At 38.1% G+C, this 21,128-nt stretch overlaps 1 long non-coding RNA gene and 4 other non-coding genes across 6 annotated transcripts in view; 1 reads left to right on the top strand and 4 right to left on the bottom strand.

Moving 5' to 3' along the window:
• Nucleotides 1-21,128, top strand: part of LOC126912731 (uncharacterized) — a 79,644-nt gene that overhangs the window by 43,135 nt on the left and 15,381 nt on the right. The window lies entirely within an intron of this gene.
• On the bottom strand, nucleotides 4,609-4,681 carry Trnav-aac (transfer RNA valine (anticodon AAC)). The gene has a single exon. It is a non-coding gene; the product is annotated as a tRNA-Val (tRNA).
• Nucleotides 4,770-4,842, bottom strand: Trnav-aac (transfer RNA valine (anticodon AAC)). The gene has a single exon. It is a non-coding gene; the product is annotated as a tRNA-Val (tRNA).
• On the bottom strand, nucleotides 5,351-5,423 carry Trnav-aac (transfer RNA valine (anticodon AAC)). Its single transcript has one exon. It is a non-coding gene; the product is annotated as a tRNA-Val (tRNA).
• Nucleotides 10,739-10,811, bottom strand: Trnav-aac (transfer RNA valine (anticodon AAC)). The gene has a single exon. It is a non-coding gene; the product is annotated as a tRNA-Val (tRNA).

Genomic DNA, 21,128 nt, shown 5'->3' with positions numbered 1-21,128 from the left:
AAGTTTGGTTTTCGAACATATCTGCCTAATTACCATTTTTATTTTCTTTAATATCAGATCTTTTTTTAATATCAGCTTCTGACCAAAGATTCCTGTAGCTAAATAAACTATTCGAATTATAATGATGTCAGTCTTTTATTATCTGTAATGATTTACCTATGTACTATAAATGGGGTTTCTATAATTCATTGACTGTATTCCAAACGCCTTATTTTAATCCCAAGATGCTAGTAATGGAAAAAACTTTGACAATCCCATAGTAACTCCTTGGTCCATCGCAAATCTCCCTGGCAAGGAATAACGTAAAATAAACAAAGTGTTATTGTAGCTTATTTTCATAAGTTAATAGGCGGCCGAGCGATAACCCGGCCCAGACGGACGACGCTTTGTTTATGGCGAGCGCTATACGAGTATGTACGAGGAACATATTTAAGGGTCGCTGGACATCTCTCTCTCATACTCACTCACTTTTAACCCCCTTTTTGTTGATGGAAACAAGATATTTGCAAACAAAGAGGATTTGCGATGTAAATGTAATGCCATTCATTTTGTAAAAACCTTTAATCAACTTAAAAACTTTCGGAATCAAAATGAAATTCATTAAGACATTTTTGTTACTTTTAAATGCTGATAATATCAAAGCATTAACTTTTTCGATCGCAGAAGTTTTAGTTTGTCAGTAGTTTACAGTGGCAAGTTGTCCCCTCGCACCTAAACCTCCTCCCTGCCATACCTCGGGCGCCCCACTTAACAAATACGTCATAATCTTTGATTTACCGCAGCGATTCCAATATATCGAGTAACGTGCAATAAGCGTCTACTTTGTAGTAATATTATTGTGATGGGATACCTCTCCGCGACTCATGTAAACAAATGGATGTCTTTAAGAAAATTGCAGTTGGGAACTTTGAATCTTATTTGGTAATGGATTTACATCTGAGAGGTGTAAAAGTATTAAACAATAGTGATGATATGAGACGTTCGCGTAATATTGTATATGGAAGACCAGTTGCAGATAATTAATAATTTATTTAATGAGGCTTTTCTTGCCTTGGAAACCTAATTCAAGGTTCGACAACCACACTAGCTAGATAGTTACAAAGAGACTACCAAAATTATTTTAGTTTAAAGATTACGGTGTACTGACAACATTAACATTATACTAGGTGTCAGTTAAAGTTTCAATCACCGTTGCTTTTGTGAGGAGGAGAATGAGAGTGTCACACTCTTGCTAACTAAAAACCACGCCGTTCCTACTTCTGCTTTTCGAGCTGGAGCCCCGGTAACCCGCTAGACAGTCCGCAGAACAGTTACTAGCTAGATACCTATTAATATACAGAATTATACAATCCTGAAATAGCAATTCGAAATGAATCGTCAACACACTTAACTCGAAGGAAAAAGTACACGCGATACTTTTATTGAGGCCTTTAAGGTGGATGAATATAAAGTGGATTTATACGGATTATGTGGGGGATGGTCCTCGTGGGCGAGGGGGGGGGTGTAGGTCGTTCGGGAGGTGGATATACAGCCTTAATCTTTGCGAACGCCGTGAGCCTCGGAATTGAATTGGTTCTTATATGTAAATTGTAGCGTGCGAGTAAATAAATAAACGGATACGTGATTTAAAAGTATCGCGTTCGGTTATCCCGCCGAGGCGAGGTGGAGGCGCCACGTCCCACGTCCCATGTCGCTCGGCGCTCCGCTCCACTAATACGAGTGGCTCCCAACTATTCCCAAACTCGGTGCGACGCTGATTGCTGGGATTACTGGATGCTTAATGCTTTTCTCTTTATTTTTATTGCACAGATGCTTTTTTGTTTTTCAATTTATAAAGTGCGATATCTGGCTTGGAGAGTAAATAATTTGTATTCTATGTACAATTTTGTTTTTATCTAAATGTGATTTAATAATAATACATCATGTTCGACACTTTCTTTCTTCATGTTTTTTATTCAATATAACACCACCGTACTCTATACTATAAACATGCATTTAAAATAAACAACATAAATAACGTACTCCGCTGACATTACACTTTGTACCCATTACGATCGCACATCGTTAATAAAACACAGTTCACACCTCAGACACCGTCACATTACACGAAATAAAAATAACATTACAGCAATAAAAATAACGTTCGAGCAATAAGATACATAACGCGAATAGCTAATAGTCGCAATAATGTGTTATCAAGGCGCGGCGCACACTGCGCGCATACATTACGCGGCCGAACGATGCTGGTACGCAATTATTTATGATCACTCCGAGATACGCACGTTTTATTGAAATTTAAAAAATCTTTCATTTGACCTAAGTGTGTGCAAATGCAATAGATAGCTCTCACAATCCGATATTTTATATGTATGTTGACGTGAACAAACGTGGCGTTTCGCCTGATGGTAAGCGACAATACGATGGAGCCCATAAGTAACCTATTCAGGGGCCTTGAAGAAAACTGTTACAGAGATGAACATATATTGTTGGTTGTTTTTTTTTTATTTATTTTATTTTATAATTAACAAATATCATAAGCATGGTAATTAATGGATGGGCGATACATTACAAAATAAAGTGCACCTGTAGATAACTACTTCTTAAGTACTAAAATTTTCTTTCAGCATTTCAATTTACTTTAAATATACGTCTTGTGTAGGTTACTACTGGCTACAAATCCCAGCAACAATTTACTGAATGACTTATCAACCAGTCCACCTTGTACGAGGCAATAACTCGGTATAATAATTTTTCAATTTATTTCATAGTATTTTTATTGTGGCGTAAAGTGAATGCGTCGTTCCCGGTTATATCCGCATATATCCGCACGGTAATGTGCTCGTGTTTATACCCGGGTGACGGTTATACCTCCACTTTGCTATTTATGATCTTATATTGGACATTGATACGATGACAATTTATACGTATGATTAGCATTCTGGCTGATAGCGGTGATAACTAACTATTGAACCAATAAAATTGTTGTGTAAACATATTAAATGGTTGCATGAGGCAAACAAATATATTAAAAAATACATTATTTGTTGTAAATTTTTTCCTTACATAACCGTAAAACTAATACCTCGTCATTGTACCTTGTGGAATATAGCCAACGGTGTTACATTACCAAATAGTTTTTCTTATCCAAAGTCAAAGTCAAACCATTTATTCCGATGATTAGTTATTAAATCATAAATATGTACTTAATGTACTTAATATAAATATGTATATGGTAATGTCAACAAATAAAGAATTAAAATCTAAAACAAAAAAATAAAATAAAAATAAAAAATTCTCTCAGTCTGTCCGTCAGTGAAGCTAGATGCTCGTTGCAAAGTGTAGCTTCGAATAGAGAAGAACGAGCATGAAACTCCATTCGTTACTCTTTTAAAAAATACATATGTTTATCTGTATCATACTGTCATATGACTATATCCAAAATACGATTTATAACATAAACAAATGACATATTAACTATTTTAAAATTATCAATATGTATCCACGTAATGCACGTAAATCTCCGAGACTACATTATCAGTGTGTCGGCGGCTGTCGACGAATAGTTAAAACTTTACGACGTTGATAAGCCGCGCGTTACACCTTATCTCAGCCAGTGAAATATTTACTAGATACCCGATACTGATACATTTATCACTTTATGCAGCAAAAACAAAAAACTATACTACTGAATGGTCGGGTTGCGAACTCAGGTCAATTTCTGAAAAAAACCCAAGACACAAAAAGTATCTCAGAGTATAAAATTCTAGTGGACCAATAAATAAAATTGAAGTATCTGTGTGTAATTTTGATATAACGACTTTTTACTACATGCATTATGAATACACATACGATACATATACCAGATTATTTTATTTTAATTTTTCGCCTGTCTGTTTATTCCTTCTAATCTCTGAAATGGTTGGACTGATTTTGACGGGGCTTTGTTGACAGATAGCTGATAAATTAAGGAGTAACTTAGGCTACTCGGATTTTTTAAAACGAAGGCGCGTTTGCTACGTTTTGAAGGCGCAAAGTCAATGCTCTACGTTAGCGACGCTGTGGGTATCCGCAAGTACAGAATATATTTAAAATTACTAATAATTTTATTAGTAGTGTACAGAATAAAACATTTCCATGGACTAATTCTCATTCCTTAATTAAATTCCACACCTTGAAACCGCCATTACTTTAGTAACGACGCGACCAGAGTCCGGCGTGAAGCGCCCCCCACCACCACTTAAGCTGCCTTTACACCCAGCACGCAGCTATCTTCTACTTTTATATGCAATCGTTGACGACTTAATATTCAATTAGGTGTAATTGCTGAGCTGATGAGCACTGACAGCTCACAGCGCGAGCCAGATTAACGACACATTATTCATTATCGTAATGGACCAAGTTATGGTTGGCTGTAAACTTTTTACAGTGTCCTGGCCAAGTGTGTAGCCTGCTTTATTGGTACAATGGATTTTCGAAAAATAGAAACATTCAGTTTTGATCTGTAAACTAAAACATTCCCGTCCAACAAATCGTGAATGATTTTGTTGGGAACATTTCAAAATTTAAAACAATTACCATTTCAAAGTGAAGAAAAATTATAGCAAAATATGTTTCCGCCCGGGATCGAACCGGGGACCTTCTGCGTGTTAGGCAGATGTGATAACCGCTACACCACGGAAACTGATGACAGAGCAACCAAACCAATACTTACAAGTAAATTGTCTGCTATAAAACAAAAGAGAAAGTAAAACAATAGTGAAACAAAACTATGTTTCCGCCCGGGATCGAACCGGGGACCTTCTGCGTGTTAGGCAGATGTGATAACCGCTACACCACGGAAACCGATGAACGATATGTACAAATCAAGCACCCGTTTCTTAAAGAGAAAGGTAACTAATTTATCGACGTCGGCGTGACCACAATTACATAATTATAATATACGACAGACTCGAGTGTGGTACCAGTAAGTAGAATTGTGACAAAAGTGAAAGGAGTTTGGGCACTACCACTCTTGTTTGGTTTTTGGACCTCAAAAGCTGCTTAGTTCATAGTTATTATATTTCATACATTCTAATCTTTTTCTATTGGTTTGATATGTCTCAAAGATACGAATAACTGTCTTATATGTATGTGGCGATAAAAAGTCATCATCATCACGATGAACCAGTTCCCGTATATATAACTATATGTATAGCCACTGCAGCCTGCAGCCTACACCACGTTCGATTCTTGCGACGAGAGTAATCAGATAAGATGTTATTAAAGGTGTGGTAAAAGGATAAAATCTCCTGATGATCTCCTGATGTCCTTTTTTAAATCATATCACGAAAAGTATGATTTGCAAAAACTATGTTTCCGCCCGGGATCGAACCGGGGACCTTCTGCGTGTTAGGCAGATGTGATAACCGCTACACCACGGAAACGATAGCTATAGTGATCAAATTAACCAGTTGTTGAAAAATCTAGGTCTTGTGAACGAAGATAAAGATTATTTAATTTATTAGTTTTATCATCTTACCTACCGTACCGGTAAAGATTAATTCCAGTATCTAAATAACTATAAGTTAAATTTACTACATACGAGATTAATCGACCAATATTAATCCACCTTTACGAGACTGAGTACATTTTGTGGTTACTTAACCCAGTCCTTAGCAATTGTTTTCGGAACAAAATCGTTACTAAGGAATAGTTTAAGTAATTATTAAATATCTCTGAGTACGGCAGTTAAAGACTTATAATGGTTTAGACAAGTGACTTAACAGTAAACACGGCGACACGGAACACAGCATCATTTTTTCATCATTAGTGACTTAACTGCGATCAGTTAGGTTGGGTTTGGGCATCACCCCAAGCCACTGCTGGTGCTGCTGCTGCTGCAGGTGCTGCGTATGTGCATACGTGGTGATTATAGTAAATCCTCATATTATTTATACACGAGTATAATAGTGGACGCATTCTGGCTGATGAAGATTAGTTGATGATGTGCTAGGAATAATCCTTATGTAACCGACTTACATCCTGTACATAACACTTACAGATGACTAACTATTTACCTCAGTAATCATCTCTAAGTGTCCACAAGGTAAGCGAGACTCCGCTCGACTCCGGTACAATCCGGTAGTATTGTTTGTCTCGGGATTACAGCATCATTACGCCATTACGCCATTACGCCACGCGCATTAATTAGCGCACATCAGTTAGACCTCCATTCCACACAAGTGGATTACATTGAACGGCGGCTACTGTAACTGATACTTGGCTTTGTGTTGCTTGTGGTTATTGAATTACTACTCAAGGTGCTTTCCTTGGGAGTATGAGTTCTGTTGTAGAAGACTGTGACTTAACAAATTGATTGAAAGTGAGGATGTTTACAATGTCACTTCTGCTATAAAAAGAAAAAATGGAAAGCGAAAATTATATATAACTGCCCTGCGCATTGGTACAAGATTTTTTTTAATTTTCTACCAAGTATGACAGTACAAGAAAATATATTAGAAGTATATGGGCATAATTATACCCCTAAACAAAATCCAATGTTGTTAAAATCCATTGATTTTGTTAAGCATAAAGCTCTTAGTACTTAGGTAATCATAATACAAACAAGATTAAGGTGTTTAGGGAGGTAGAACATCCTGTACAACGTAAGCTCCGTGATCAATCCATCAAAGCTAATTCAACCTCAAACTCGCTAACTCGATCACACCGGTATCGATGCTAGGTATCGATTATACCGATGTATCGAGTAGATATCGGCTGGTCTTAGCGTAACGATGTTAGCTGGCCCGAGTTATTCGCATCTTGTTAGCGTCTGTGTGCTTGTAAACAATCGAGTTATGGTGGCGGCGAGCTGGGTGTGTGGCCTCGGTACCGAGCCACCACCATGTTTATGCTATAAACCTTGCACGCTTTGAAGAAACTGGACCTACTTCATATTTACATTTAATTACTGATACTAATCGTTTACCGCAAGAAGGCGGAACTTTATAGTTTATTATCTGTACTTCGATTCACTAACAAAGCAACAAAATCTTATACAAATATCATAACAGTTTCACTAGACGTTCCCACAATACAAAGTTCCAACATTTTAAACTCTTTGAAACCATATTTCCCTCACAATGCAATGTTGTATTCAGCTCTCACAGAACACAAGTAATTCGGTGCTCACAAAGACCTGCGGTGAACAAAGATAACGATGTTTTGAATGCCACTCAACTCATTACGTGCCGATATCTTTCCTCAGGAAGCTCTTCACCTAGACTTTACTTAGGACCTAACTCTGAACACAACGCCAAACTAAATTCTACTCTAACCAAAAGACATAAGATTCAAAATTCGTCGTTAATCATCCCACAATAGCACTAAGTACCTAATGAGCGTACACCAGCCGCCGTGAATAGGAAACGTCTTAATATAGAGCTCCGCACTCCAATCCAAACATTGTCAGTTTGTTATAAGGTCGAGTTTGGCTTGAAGCGGACGTGGAACCGGTAATACAAGTGGTATAGTGTAAAGGAGGGATTGTACAAGCGTAATTAGTCATTAGTGCGACAGCGCAGTGGGCAGGAAGAGGCAGCGATTGATCGGACGTGAGAAAGTGGCTTACGTGAGGCAATCACGACCTATTTGTACAGCTAATGGCGATTGTGTGAGCCTCCGACACTCGGATTGGTTGCCGGCCATTCAGGCGAGCCAGGCGCCCATTGAAGGTTGTAGTACGCGTAGTGTGTGGTTGGGTAATTGTGCAAATTGAAACTAAGAAGCAGGTTAATCAATTGTCAACATCATACGACTGTTTTACAATAACTACATAATTATCGGCAATAACGCGGCACATAATAAGTCAAAACCAGCAGAACACTAATCTTTCATGGCCAATATAAAAGTTGGTAAAATTAAGATTTTAACGAGGGCAGAAGACTAATATCCGAGCAATCCCATTACATTGGAAGCTATCATCCAGAGAGATAAATGATTAATTAGTTCGTAAAATAACGATCATTAGCGTAATCATATTGGAGGGGGAGGGAGAATATGGCGGGAATAAAAAGTTCTTTATTGATATAGCTCACTTCTACAAATTGATACTTTGCGCGGCGGCGCGTGCACGCACGATGTTTGGGCACATCGCTTTATAGCCGCGGACACAGACACGGACACTTCCCGCATTATTGCCTCCGTCCACACATGCAAATTAAATTATAAGATGACTATACAACATACAACATATTGTATATAGACATAATTTTCTACAAAGTGAAGGTTTTTTAGAACGAGGAAAGTATATTTAGCCACCTTACCGATACACTGAATTTTTCTCACTGAGAGATATTTTTAGATATTTTTAGGACGAGGAAAGTTTAAGGGGTTCCTATATATCCAAATATTAAGGGTTCTTGTAAATAATCAATAAGTACATTTCAGCAATGATTAGTGAACCAATAACAGAGTGTGACATAACAGTCAGTTCGCAGCTCTGACAGCAATCTAATCAGCCATAGCCGGGCCCCGTAACGGGAACATTTAGCAGACAAACAGTCATAAGCCCACCTCTGCCCCTCGGAACACTTGGCAACTGCCATAAACGCAATCATAAAAACAAATCAATCAGCAGTCGGGAGCCGTTACCTCCACCTTATCATGGCCGCCTGGTACTCCCGCGGCCAGGAGTGTCGTAAATGAGCCGATTAACTCAGACGGTCGTAAGGACAACTTCGATATTAGTGTTTTTCTTACATTCCACGCCATCGAAGTTTAGTGATATTTTACGTGGCTAACATTTTATGAGTCACATTTATACCTATAATGAACAGTTGGATTCGAGTCTTCTGAACATGAAAGTGTTTCATGAAAATGTAAAGTTAAACATATGAACTATTAAGCCTATGAGTGGAGTGGTGTGTACAAATATTGTTATATTTTATGAGTATCGCCATCACCTATAGTGGCCAGGAAAACATCGCCCATCAATATGCCACGTCACGTAGCGCTCAGTTTTTTTAGCACCCCCTGTAGCTTGACCAGGGCTGCGCTTTCATGAAAAAAATATGGACAGAAAATCAAAGCATGTGAGTACATTCAGTTATAATGATAATTCAATTTGTGAATATGCATATAAAATTACTATACTATTCAGAATGTCGACACTTACTCAGCGTTTCAAGTTTAATTAAGCAGGTTAAAATAAGTTATTCATCAATATTTTAAGTAATTTATCACTGTACCTACTTAATTATAGTTCGACAGACCGAAATAGAATTATTTTTGTGTAATAGCTCGTTCTGATGGCTCTGTTTACCCAACTAGTTTACAAATAACAGTTCTAAAGCTACCAGCCCTGTTCTAGGTGTGATACACAGGGTGTGCAGATAATCCGTATTGATAACTATCGTGTGTCGTTTGTCCGTCTGCGCGTCAGTTCCGTTGCACGGCGGGGGATTAGGGGAGTACACTCGTAGCTTTTTTACCAAACTATTTATAGCGGAAAAACATTTCATAAATATTATTTCGAAGGAAAACAACAGAAGATCTCTTTAAGGGAGGAATGCTTACTTTACCCTGTACTGAAACAAAAGAAAACCTGACTACCACAGTCTCCTGTTACATCTAGAATAGAAGAGTAGCCGAAACATTAAATTTACGTATTAATTAAACGTGTAATATAATAATATGTGTAAGGTATACACAAAATTTCAATATCGTTGTCGAGCAGTGAGCGGAGTAAATGTTAGTTATCTGAAGTAGTACGAGTATTCTCCCGCGAGCCGTTTCAGTTTCTTAGCGCGGTAACTCAATTATACGGGACAGGTCGGCGCGATATGTATGTATGCGAGCTGCTAACCACACCGCTACAAGTGATGAGAGGTGGCGGAGATACTTGCTCAGGAGTGTGTGTGAGTGTGAGTGGGGCTACGTTAGGTGACATACAGAATATCGTGCACTGTCTAGGTGATATATATTAAATAGAACCAAGTAATGAAATGGAATACCCATGTGTATGATGATAGCAAATAACTAGAAATTCGAACAGCTGTTAATTACTGCTGATACTCATATACTCAAGTAGGCACCCAAGTTGAATATGCAAGATATTTATTCTCAAAATATTTGAAACTGAGGCTTCTGGTATTCTAAACTAAGGCATTTCTACTCATCTTCTGTACTTGCCAAGTTCAAACTGCTTTCTTGCTCTTCTTTACACCTCCGGGTCGAAAAGCAGGAGAAGGAACGGGGTTTTTTAGTCAGTAAGAGTCTGACACCTTCGCCTTGCCCAAGGCGGGAGAAGTCATTGCCTTGCCCAAGGCGGGAAAGTCATTACGTTTCCACAACATAACTCACCTTTCATCAACTGTTACTCCATGAAGCAGTCGGTAATACCTCGCTGTCGCTTGTACCTTGGAGAGTCGGTCCGCGGGGCGTGCGGTCGGCATAACTCATAGGCTCGCACCTCGCACTCCGTTAACTTGCAAACTTTGATATATTACCTCCAGCACCTGAAACACTCAAACTACACGCCCCACATATATTATAATATCATAACATTGTTGCTAAATATAACCATTACATTAAACTAATATAACAACTCCAAGTTCTCTAAAAGTCGGTCTTCATTTTAGGTTGGTTCCTGGAAACGTTAAAAAAGTATCATCATTAGCATAAATATCAGCCACAAGACGTCTACTGCTGAACATAGGGCCTTACTTGACTTTCAGAAAGTATATAGAGTAAAAAAATATGTTTCCGCCCGGGATCGAACCGGGGACCTTCTGCGTGTTAGGCAGATGTGATAACCGCTACACCACGGAAACCGATAGCAACTGGCTCAAATTGGAAACTTACAAGAAGCAAAGCACTACTTACTTTATTATGTTTTATCGTATACGGACTGTACTGAATGTTCCATTGTTGTTGATAACAATACAAACGATAATGGAATTAATTCTAATGATAAACATTAATCATTATCATTTACAGCAGTAACCATGACGTCATTGAATAGTTGCTATAATAAAGAAATCTTCTACCTAGAATCAAACGACAAGCTTAAGAAACCATAACAAAAAATGCCCTATTCCATAAACAAATAAAAAAAGAGTCTTCCTACACAAATAATGTTTATGCCAGTAAGGTCAAATATTTCAATATAATTTTAGACAAAATCGTTCGTTTGTATTAACCAGCGCTACGAGGACATTGCTCTGCCGGCTTTTGTTAGGAACATTCAGAACTGAGGCACATTTCCCAAGACGTGGCACTTATTTAAAACCATTTCAATAAGCGGCACCGTTATCACGGCAGCGGCAACATGGCCGCTCAAAATTAAAAATAAATGACTCAGAAAAATACACTACACAGTCCATGATTTGATTAAATTAAGGGGAAAATACCTCAGCGCCGCTACAGGAAAACACGACGGGTGCTTCACTCTCTCTACTCTCTCTCTCTCTCTCTCTGTTATTATTAAAAGCTTTTTTTGTTGGTGTTAAAGGACTTCATTTTGCAAATACGTCGATTTGCATGAATTTACTTTGTCCCGCTTCAATGGAGCTCACAAATATTTGAATAATGTCCAGCAATTGCTGTGTGACGTCACAGATAATGCTCGTGTTACGCTCAGGGCTTATTTGTAACGTAAATTGAAATAATAATATTGTGTAGCCCTGCACTTTAATATATACCTACCTATCAACAATTAGGTATTTACTTATTTGCTATTAAATGCGTATTAAAATTATTACAACATAACACTTATTTACTGGGAATGTGACCATACCTTTTAATGTATATGTATTAAGTAAATAACTAATTAATTGGAACAAGTTTTTCTTACAAACGTTTTATTGTATTATTAATATTAAATACAAATATATTGTAATTATTTGTAATATTATTTGTTACAAACGTACCTAAACCACTATAAGTAAGAAAGATTTACAATTAAGTGGTAATGGATGAGAGCGAACATAATAACGTGATTATTATTCACAAACACGTATATTGTTACAGCGGGCAGTGGATTACCAGTGGTGATCCCAAAACGATAATTCTTACGACGCGAACTAGAAGTACACATATGGCGGACAATTTAAACTTAAATCGCGATAACCCGAAACTGCCGGCCGGCAATAAAACTTAGCCGCTAACGGTTAATTAGAGACAGTGTCCGATAGATGCACGATTTATAACACAATTTGAGGCAAGACTTGGGACGGCTGGTCACACTATCGGATCGGATGACTGATAAAGGAGTGTGGTCACCCTCGCCCGAGGCGCGCTATTGCTCCCCGGAGAACACTTTCTTGCTGGACAATGCTGCCTAATAAAGCCATGGAGACGGTGCCGCGCCTCATTGTGGTTTTGTACATTACTGCTCGTATTACCGAATGGTGTAAACAACATTAATTTGAACTCCAAAACACATTCGTCATTTATGTAATAAATGTATCACATTTCAGTGTTATTAATATAAGTCACCACACATTTGACTATAAATAACATTACATCGGCACCTCAAGATGGGGTTTTCTGAAGTTCGTATTAATACTTGTCTTAATTATACATATTTATTAAGTAAATTTTTAGTACATTGTCAACAATACAGTTCCTTTTGCAACGCTTTTATCCTGGTCGACTCTGCGTGTTCCTCTGTGCGCTGATTACAGAAACATGTAGAACACAGTGGTGTATCGTCGCCGGATCGTATTGCCATTCGTAAGTATAACGTATAAATCTTGGCGATTGGATCGCAACTACTGTTCCAACACGGCCGCGGCCGGCGCGGGTCTCGGCGACCGCCGCCCGCGGGCTACGGGTTAAGTTTGAAAGGACCTTTCTTTGAAATTAGCCTACAGCGTACCTACGTCTTTCAGTACGATGAGGGTTCCACCTTACTTTACCTAACGTAAATAAGGAGTTCATAATATGAAGTGTTCGATCTTTTTCGACCAGTCTCATAATTATAGGTAGTGGCTCGCTGAATTATTAATTTTTAAAATATTTTAAAATACACCCTCAAGGTACGACCTCACACATCACCCTCGACACACGTATCATGCACCCTGCAGCTCATCCGATACTTAATGCACTTGTTAAATTTAATTGCACTATAAAACTATGGCATGCATTCTTAGCCATAACTAAAACTAACCTTCCACCTACAGTATAAGGTTAAAATTGCATCGTGTTGGAGCGACATCCTTTGTGTACTAAGTAAACTAATGATTGTGTCGTTGTTAATCAGGTCAAACGCACGGAATTGGAAAGTCTCAAGTTTTAATGTTCCACGACATTTTATGGCCGTCACTTTTGTTTGGGGTACCGTGCTCTTGGGCGAACCTTTCTATAACTTATACTAAATTAATAATTACTTGGAAAATGGCAAAATAATTTTAAATGTCAAAGTATTATAAGTAGTCTGAATTTAATGCATAAGGTAATTAAGTAAGTTAAAGATTTACGTAAGGGCATACGTAAACGTACGTAAATACTAAATAACAAACAATTAAATACGTCATCCATCAAAGTGGTCTTACTTGACTCGCAACACACGATTATAATTTTGTACGTCTTTAAACCAAAACATATCCTCAATATGGTAAGAACAGATTTTTTCCCAATAGAACAATATTTTATACGGAACCTTGTTCCCCAAAACGATTGTTTATTTTGTTTCCACCGTATCTCCCGTCATCAATGCATGCTGTGACGGACAGACGTTTGATTTACACTCAAAAGTATTAAATTTTTATGTAGCACTTAATTGCTTCCGCGGCGATACCGTACAATGCACCATCGCGTCGTAAAACTGTGTAAACAAAATGCCTGCACTTTACTACAACGTGCACTTTTTCTTTCAACACATAATATATGTCGTAATATTTACTGTTTTATATTTTACACAGATACATTCATTCAGATATAATGTTCAGCCCATTAATGATTTAAATTGAATATAAAGTTTTTGATAGTGAACTTATTAAGATAACCATTGAAGTTTTGAAAAATAATAGACACTACAATACGAAGAACAAAGTCCTATACTTAGTCACACTATCACACCAATATTATAAATGTAAAAATTTGTTTGTTTGGATGTTTGTCTCTCAATCACGCTGAAGCTACTGAACGGATTTTGATGAAATTTGTTATACAGATAGGGTATGAGCTGACGTGGGTAATATTATTTATCCCACGGGAACGTGAGCGAAGCCACTGGCAAGCAATACGTAATGAAATATTCTCATAATCCATTTATTGTTCTGAAAACTGACCATTACACTAAAACTCACTCAATTCGAGAGCATATCAAGATACAGACGTATAATTTATATTAACGACGTGCTCCAAGGGGGCTGGCAATTAGACCCTCAAGATCTGGGACCCCTTGAGCGCAGCCTGATAACACGCAGCCAACCTTAATGGGCCGAATATGGCCTACCGCCAGGCGTTATACCTACGCGAGGAAATTACTACGTTAATGATAATGACACATTGAATTAATCCGATGACTTACTGATACGTACGAGTAATCAACGTTTGTACTACATCTTACATCTTACCTACAGTTGTCTATTATAATCTTTCTTTGTTAATTTTTGTGCAGCTACTATTCTACGTGTAAGTTTACTTAAGTAGGGCTAAGTTACTCTTAAATAGAGTCATGAAGGCAAAAGACTATTCCACTGATTCCCATACAAATAGCGAGAAGAGTCAGTCACCTTCGTCTTTTACTTACCTTGCTAAAAAAGGAGGCTATGCTCCATATATGTATCACAATCTTATTCAACAATTAATGCTTAATAAAAAATACTTACGACTTACAAACTCGGAGCTAGATCTAGAGATGTTATTGAACTTTTAACACCTTCAAAGATTTCGGTGACAATTTCCTATATAATTTATGAAATGCCTTTTGCATTTCATAAATTATATTCATAGGTCGACATCGACTGCACCCTTGGTACGGTGGTTGGACAGCTGGCTACCGCACAACATGTAGTGGGTTTGATACCCGTACTCTTTGTGTAATCCAGATATTGTTGTTTCAGCTCCGGGTATGTGAAATTGTATATATGTAAACGCACCAAGTGTGGGACAATGTTTAAAAAAATAGGTTGGTTTATAATCCACAGCAAACACCATAATCATGGTACTTATATCAAATGTTTACAATAAAAATAAATTACCAAAGTCATCCTGTTTCACCAGCACTCTCTGCATCCCAGTGCAGTAATCCGTTGTTCCGTACTCCCCAAGTTTTTAATCTTTTAAGCAACCGAGTCGAACCAACAAGAACCACTTAGCTACAGATTATCTCACTACATTTAACTGTACACCGGTAACTGTATTTTATTCCTACGATCATTTTTCTGACGGAGGTAAGCCGGGGAGGTTACTTGAGGGACTCTGGTTTAAAAGAGTGTCGTTTTAAAGAAAACGACACTCGTCACACACAGTCGAGTAGCTCTTTCCTGTGGGGTGTTGGTAAGCTTTTAATTCGGTCTGTGATGATAACAAAAGGACCTAATTTTCTTACAGTTTGTGATGTACCAACACAGATTAGCTATACTTCGGTAGTTTCGTTCATCATCAAAGTGTACCTAAACAATTTATATTCCTATCTAATTAAAATAATGCTAACTGATTACGATCTGCGGTGAGCTTCGTTTAAAGACAATGATTCTTAAGAACAATTGTATAATGAACCCTTTACCTATCGGAGGAGGCGAGCAGATCGCATTAAATTAAGGAGAAATACGGCGCGGTCGCAATATTGGTCGCTCAAAAAAGTGAACGATCGCCAAAAGCAAGTTAAATGAGGTTGCCGAACAAACGGCGAGATCAGCGCGAGGATTATCTGCGCGACTGTGCGACTGTGCGACTGTGCCGCCTCCGACTTAATTAAACATGAAATTCAATTAATAGAGAACGCGGCGAGTTATCGCGTAAGGAATAAAGGGATCCCTTCCTCCTAATTAAAATGTATTGCCTTATTTAACTCATTTTCCACTTACAATGACATCGCGCGACCGACTCCAACTTTTTAATCTTGGTCGCGTCTTACTTTGCCCTAAGTAGTACCGCGTTGTCGTTGGAAATTCCACTCTGACACGTTCGTATAGAGTTCAAAATGTTTTGCTTGGTAAATCCTGAAGAAAATTCCGTGTAGCCAGGTCTCGAGAAGACGGCAGCGTGGGTATCGTCGGGAGTCACAAAGAGGTATTTGCGGCGGACTTAAGGCTGAACATTAGTTTTTAAGGGTCTTATTTTGTTGTGCGCTATTAAACCGGCGCAGAGTCTTTGATAGAATTAGCCGGGCCAATAAAATTAATCGGTTCCCCCTTAGAAACAAAAGCGGGCGAAACGATGAATATTTTGCCTCCGAACATAAGCTTTGTGAAGTTTATTGAGTAAATAAAAAGATCCAAGTTGGAAAACCAATTACGATAAGATTTTATTAGGTTTTGTGAGAAAAAAACGTGCTTCAGTGGAACATGGGTGGAAGTTTTAAAGCAAATCGATCGGCGGCACCTCCCATAGTGTAGGATAAAGCATCACAAGATAGAAATGATTTATGATAAAATTCTGCTGCATTTCAATGAGTTATTGAACTATAACTCACGGACAACAACTAGCTGCAGTATTTTATTTTATTCTCATAACAGCAATTTATAATTTAAACAACGCTCATAAACAGACAATACATAGAAGTCGAATTCAAAAGCAAAGTGTGAAACTACATTCCGTATCAGATATCGATATAAAAGTTCCTTCTTCTCTTTATTTATATTTTAATTTATATAGTAATCAGTTTAAGTATAACCCAAAATATCACATACACCGTGTAACCGAAATGTACCAGCACACCAGTAGTAACAATTTCATAGTTAGTAATGTACTAATGTTTGCAAGGAATAGAACTTCTGGCTTAGTGCCTGTGATGCCTGGACCTCCTCCAGTTGTGACAACACTTAGACCTGGTCTCCTGCTGCGCACTCCTCGGTGCAGGCCTTGCTGCGACACTTCCAAATGCCTCTATTTTATTAAGTGTTGAATCCACACTTATAGCGTGTTTCACTAATTCTATTTAATTCTTCTTGCAACATTAATTGTAATTCTGATTTAAAGTATCTAGTATCCCAACTAATTGTTTCGATTAGGAAATAGATCAGGTAATACAGAACACCCATTTATTAATATCATTTTTATCTGATAAAGATCGCTCACAACGTACACCACTTCTATTTTATGGGATAGTAGGACAATCAGACCACCTGATGTTACGTAATCAACATCACCCATGGACTGACGGACAGAACTTTTATGGAAAACATTATGAATAAAGGAGAACGAAGGCAATTTTTTAAAACAACAACCTGTGTATAGCTGTAACTTTTGAAATGTATCTCTGCGGGGGTCGTCACAGAGTGCGTGTAGATCAGCCCGCGCCGCTGTGTGCTGCCAAGCCTACTTAGCCGCGCTAGTTAATTCTCTGCGCTGTGCCGCTACATACATACAGCCTACTAAATCGACACGGTATGTAACTACGGTCTTAACCTCTCTAGTTGAAGAAAAGTAAAAAAAAAAGGAAAATAACTGCAAACTATTTGGTTGGATAACTCTACTGAATAATCTGATTATGTTCTTTTTCTGTATTATTATGTTTGTGGCTTTAAAATTGTAGGCAATACGTAATGTTTATTTGAATAGGTAACGAGACAAATAATGTCTCGTACACATTTAGAACTGCCACCAATATGAAACAAGTCAAATTATTCCTCTCTACGAATAATATAAGAGATCATAAATAAACATAAGATCATAACGATGCGTCACCCGTGCAGGCGGTACAGGCGGTACGGGCGGTACGGGCTAACGCAATAAAGGTCGCACTAATAGTCACTGTACTCTCTGAAAGAGAACTAAATAGCCCGCGCCGACCTCCCTGGCTACTCTTGAAAGCTTACCCTTGGCCATATCTCCACCACCATAACTTGAAACCCCATATCTCATATAAGTGTCCCCATGGAGGTGGATATGTTCGACGTGGGCAGAGGTCGGGAGGTCAGCGTAAGATGGTGGATGGAACGACAATTATAAATAAGTAGGTTGGAGTAATAACGGGCGGCGACGTGCCTTATATCAAGCAAACTGCCTGCGATGCAACGCTACCTAAGAGACACTCCATGTAGACTAACTAGGCGGAGGAGACTAGACAATTCGAATAAGGCTAAGTAGGTACAAACACTTAAGTGCCCACTTTAAAATGGTTAAACTCTAAATGAGTAAGGTAAATGGAACATAGGTAACACCAACACCCATTAAAGCAAAAAGTTAAGTGACTGTTTCAAGATAAAATATTTCATACATCGGTATAAGTAATATTTTTGGTTTTATTCAATATCAAATAAGACTTAGTTATCTTTTAAATTTTTATATAGTAATTGCAATGTGCCACTCTTCCAGTTGTATTCGTTGGCCCCCGGGTCCCGATGTGTGCGGTGTCAGGTCTGCGCTAATAACACGTGCATGGTCTGTGCGCGGCGCGTTGGAGCTCATAGGCCATTCATAACCGAGGCTGCATCCTCCACACCAGACGTTTTTATTTGCCGAACCAACGACACTAACATAAAAACAACACTCAAATATCAAATAAACAGCGCTTTAAAGCGCAGTTTCGTACGGCTTAAGCCCGTATTAGGTAGTTAAATTTACATTTTACATTTGATATTTTCAGCCGTGAAAGTTATTTCTTGTTTGTGCTGCAGCAGATTTATTGTTCGGATCCGGCGGCACTCCAGCGACATCTCTTTGTTGCGAATCGTTTACGTGTATTTATGGGGTCATTTAAACGATCCCAAATACAAAATACTTTAGTACGATTTACTAAAATACAATGCAGTGATTATATGAGGATTTATTGTGTCGTACTGTGCTCTACTTTGTGATGTACCTTTCGGTAATTGTGTGTTTATTTATACGCGGCGAGATTTAAGGTGCGACGAGTACACGCGCACGTTCAGGCATTGTAATGTGTTGGCTTTAAACGTTTACGGCTCGAGTCTTGACGTATTTATTTGAAAAGTTTCCTAAAACACGTTATAATGTACTTCCACCGCACTAACATTGTGCAACACCTCGTCTTTCAGAATATGTAAAAGCCAGCCGAGTAACGAACAGCTGCTGCAGCCTGCAAACATTGTTATGTGCAACTACCTGGAAAATCCGACAACTGCATTTCCACGAAAAAGATTTCCATTTACCACAATACTGGGAAGGGAATACAAAGTGTGGGTACAATGAAGTGGCTGGAAGTGCGCGCGGAGATATAAAGCGGGTGTAAACACCGAGTTACCTGGCAGCGCGCGCCTGTTTATACGGCCACACAGAGTAACGTGTAGTGCGCGATTTATGGCCGCGGGACACATGCACTTCCCAATATGTTCGGGTAACACTTTGATGTTGGGATTTGAATTTAACGATCATAGGTTCATGGATAAGTACGGAATTTTACGAAGTTTCGATACAAAATATTTGTATTCTGCCACTGATGATAAAACAAACCTAACAGCATGCATTCTGTATACGAGTGTCGCACCAATATGTTTCAGCTCTGCATATCAAGTCAAAATATTAACTTTTCCATACATTTATCATACAAACAGTTTTTCATCTAATTTTTTAGAAACATAAAACGTCTCATAAAACTTAGGTTGAAGACATCGAAAAATAAGTACTAAATATTCAGAATTTTAAAGTACTACATTACTGGGAGTGTAGAACAAATGAGCCGATTTGTATTCAGCCTCTATATGTTAATATGTTTTATCATCGGAATATTATTCATGACAGACTCTACTTTTATTTTCAAGAGGTATTTTAATATATGATGTGCACCTAACTTATTAAAATACTAGCTTAGGAACGCGGCTCTGTTCCACATCAACTCTCATTTTTCTTTGAAGTATTTTTTATTTTCTATTCCGCTGAGCAAAGTGAGCTGAGAAATAGTCTGAAATTGTCTTATATTTGTGAAGAATAGAGCGTAATTAAACATAACTAAAACAATACTTTAGGTTTACTTGCTATTGATCTCTAATTTGTTCGATAGAAGTGTTAACTGAGATGTCAGCTGTTAGTAGTCACTGAAGTCACAGTTAAAATTAACACATTGTTATAGACACCTAACGATGTTGATGAGTACTTCAGTAGGTATGAAACTGCAACAAAGTGTCGCCAGCATGATTGAGTAGCACACCGTGTCATCAGCGGCGGCGGACGCGGGCGGCAGGCGCGGGCGCGGGGCGGAGCGTACAAGAATCATCTCCTTTGTCTCAACACTTACAAACGGCACATTCATTCTCCGTCAACCGTGAACAAGTCTCGATAAACGACAATGACGTCATCAAGAAAACAATTACAACACAACAGATTAAAAATGAAAAATGTTCGCAGATCGCGTCTTTAGTGGTGACAAACAAAACATCCTAATTGCTTTTTCTTTTATTGTCGGCTGACTGTCGGGCCATTGTTGTCGATATTGTTTCTTAAAAAATACAACCCCTGTTGTGCTAATCTCTTGGCCAACCAAAGGATTAGTGGTGAAAAATTGGAGCTCGTAAACAAATAAAAGACGCGATAAAATTGTACATTTTTCTTTAGGTGACAGTGAGGAGCGGCCGCGGTATTGAGATATACATTTATATTTTAAGAAACGACAAATACTTATGTATAAGAGAACAATATTTACATATCTATATCCAAACTATTTTATTTCTGTATTTCTGTCTAATTGATTGTATTTCTGATTAATTAAAATATAAAATCAGTAACATTAAAGATCTGATCGTTCGATTAAAACACGATAGATACAAACAGACACAACACCAGCCCACCGTTTCTTAATATTCAATTTGTGTGTAGTATTGTTTACAGCCCACCTCGGGCCGCGGCCCGGCCGACTAATCTCAACGGTTATTGTCTAACTTCTGCCGTTTCCTCAGGCATTAGCATATCGCAGCACCACCTTCGAGAAGGTCCACTTCATACACGTGTACATACGTATACAGAAGTTGCAGTCAGAACAATATTCATATTTCTATAAATTAGATATTTTTCGCCGTAAA

This window comes from Spodoptera frugiperda, chromosome 29, assembly GCF_023101765.2.
Source record: "Spodoptera frugiperda isolate SF20-4 chromosome 29, AGI-APGP_CSIRO_Sfru_2.0, whole genome shotgun sequence".
Taxonomy (NCBI): domain Eukaryota; kingdom Metazoa; phylum Arthropoda; class Insecta; order Lepidoptera; family Noctuidae; genus Spodoptera; species Spodoptera frugiperda.
This window is presented reverse-complemented; position numbering and strand designations above follow the sequence as displayed.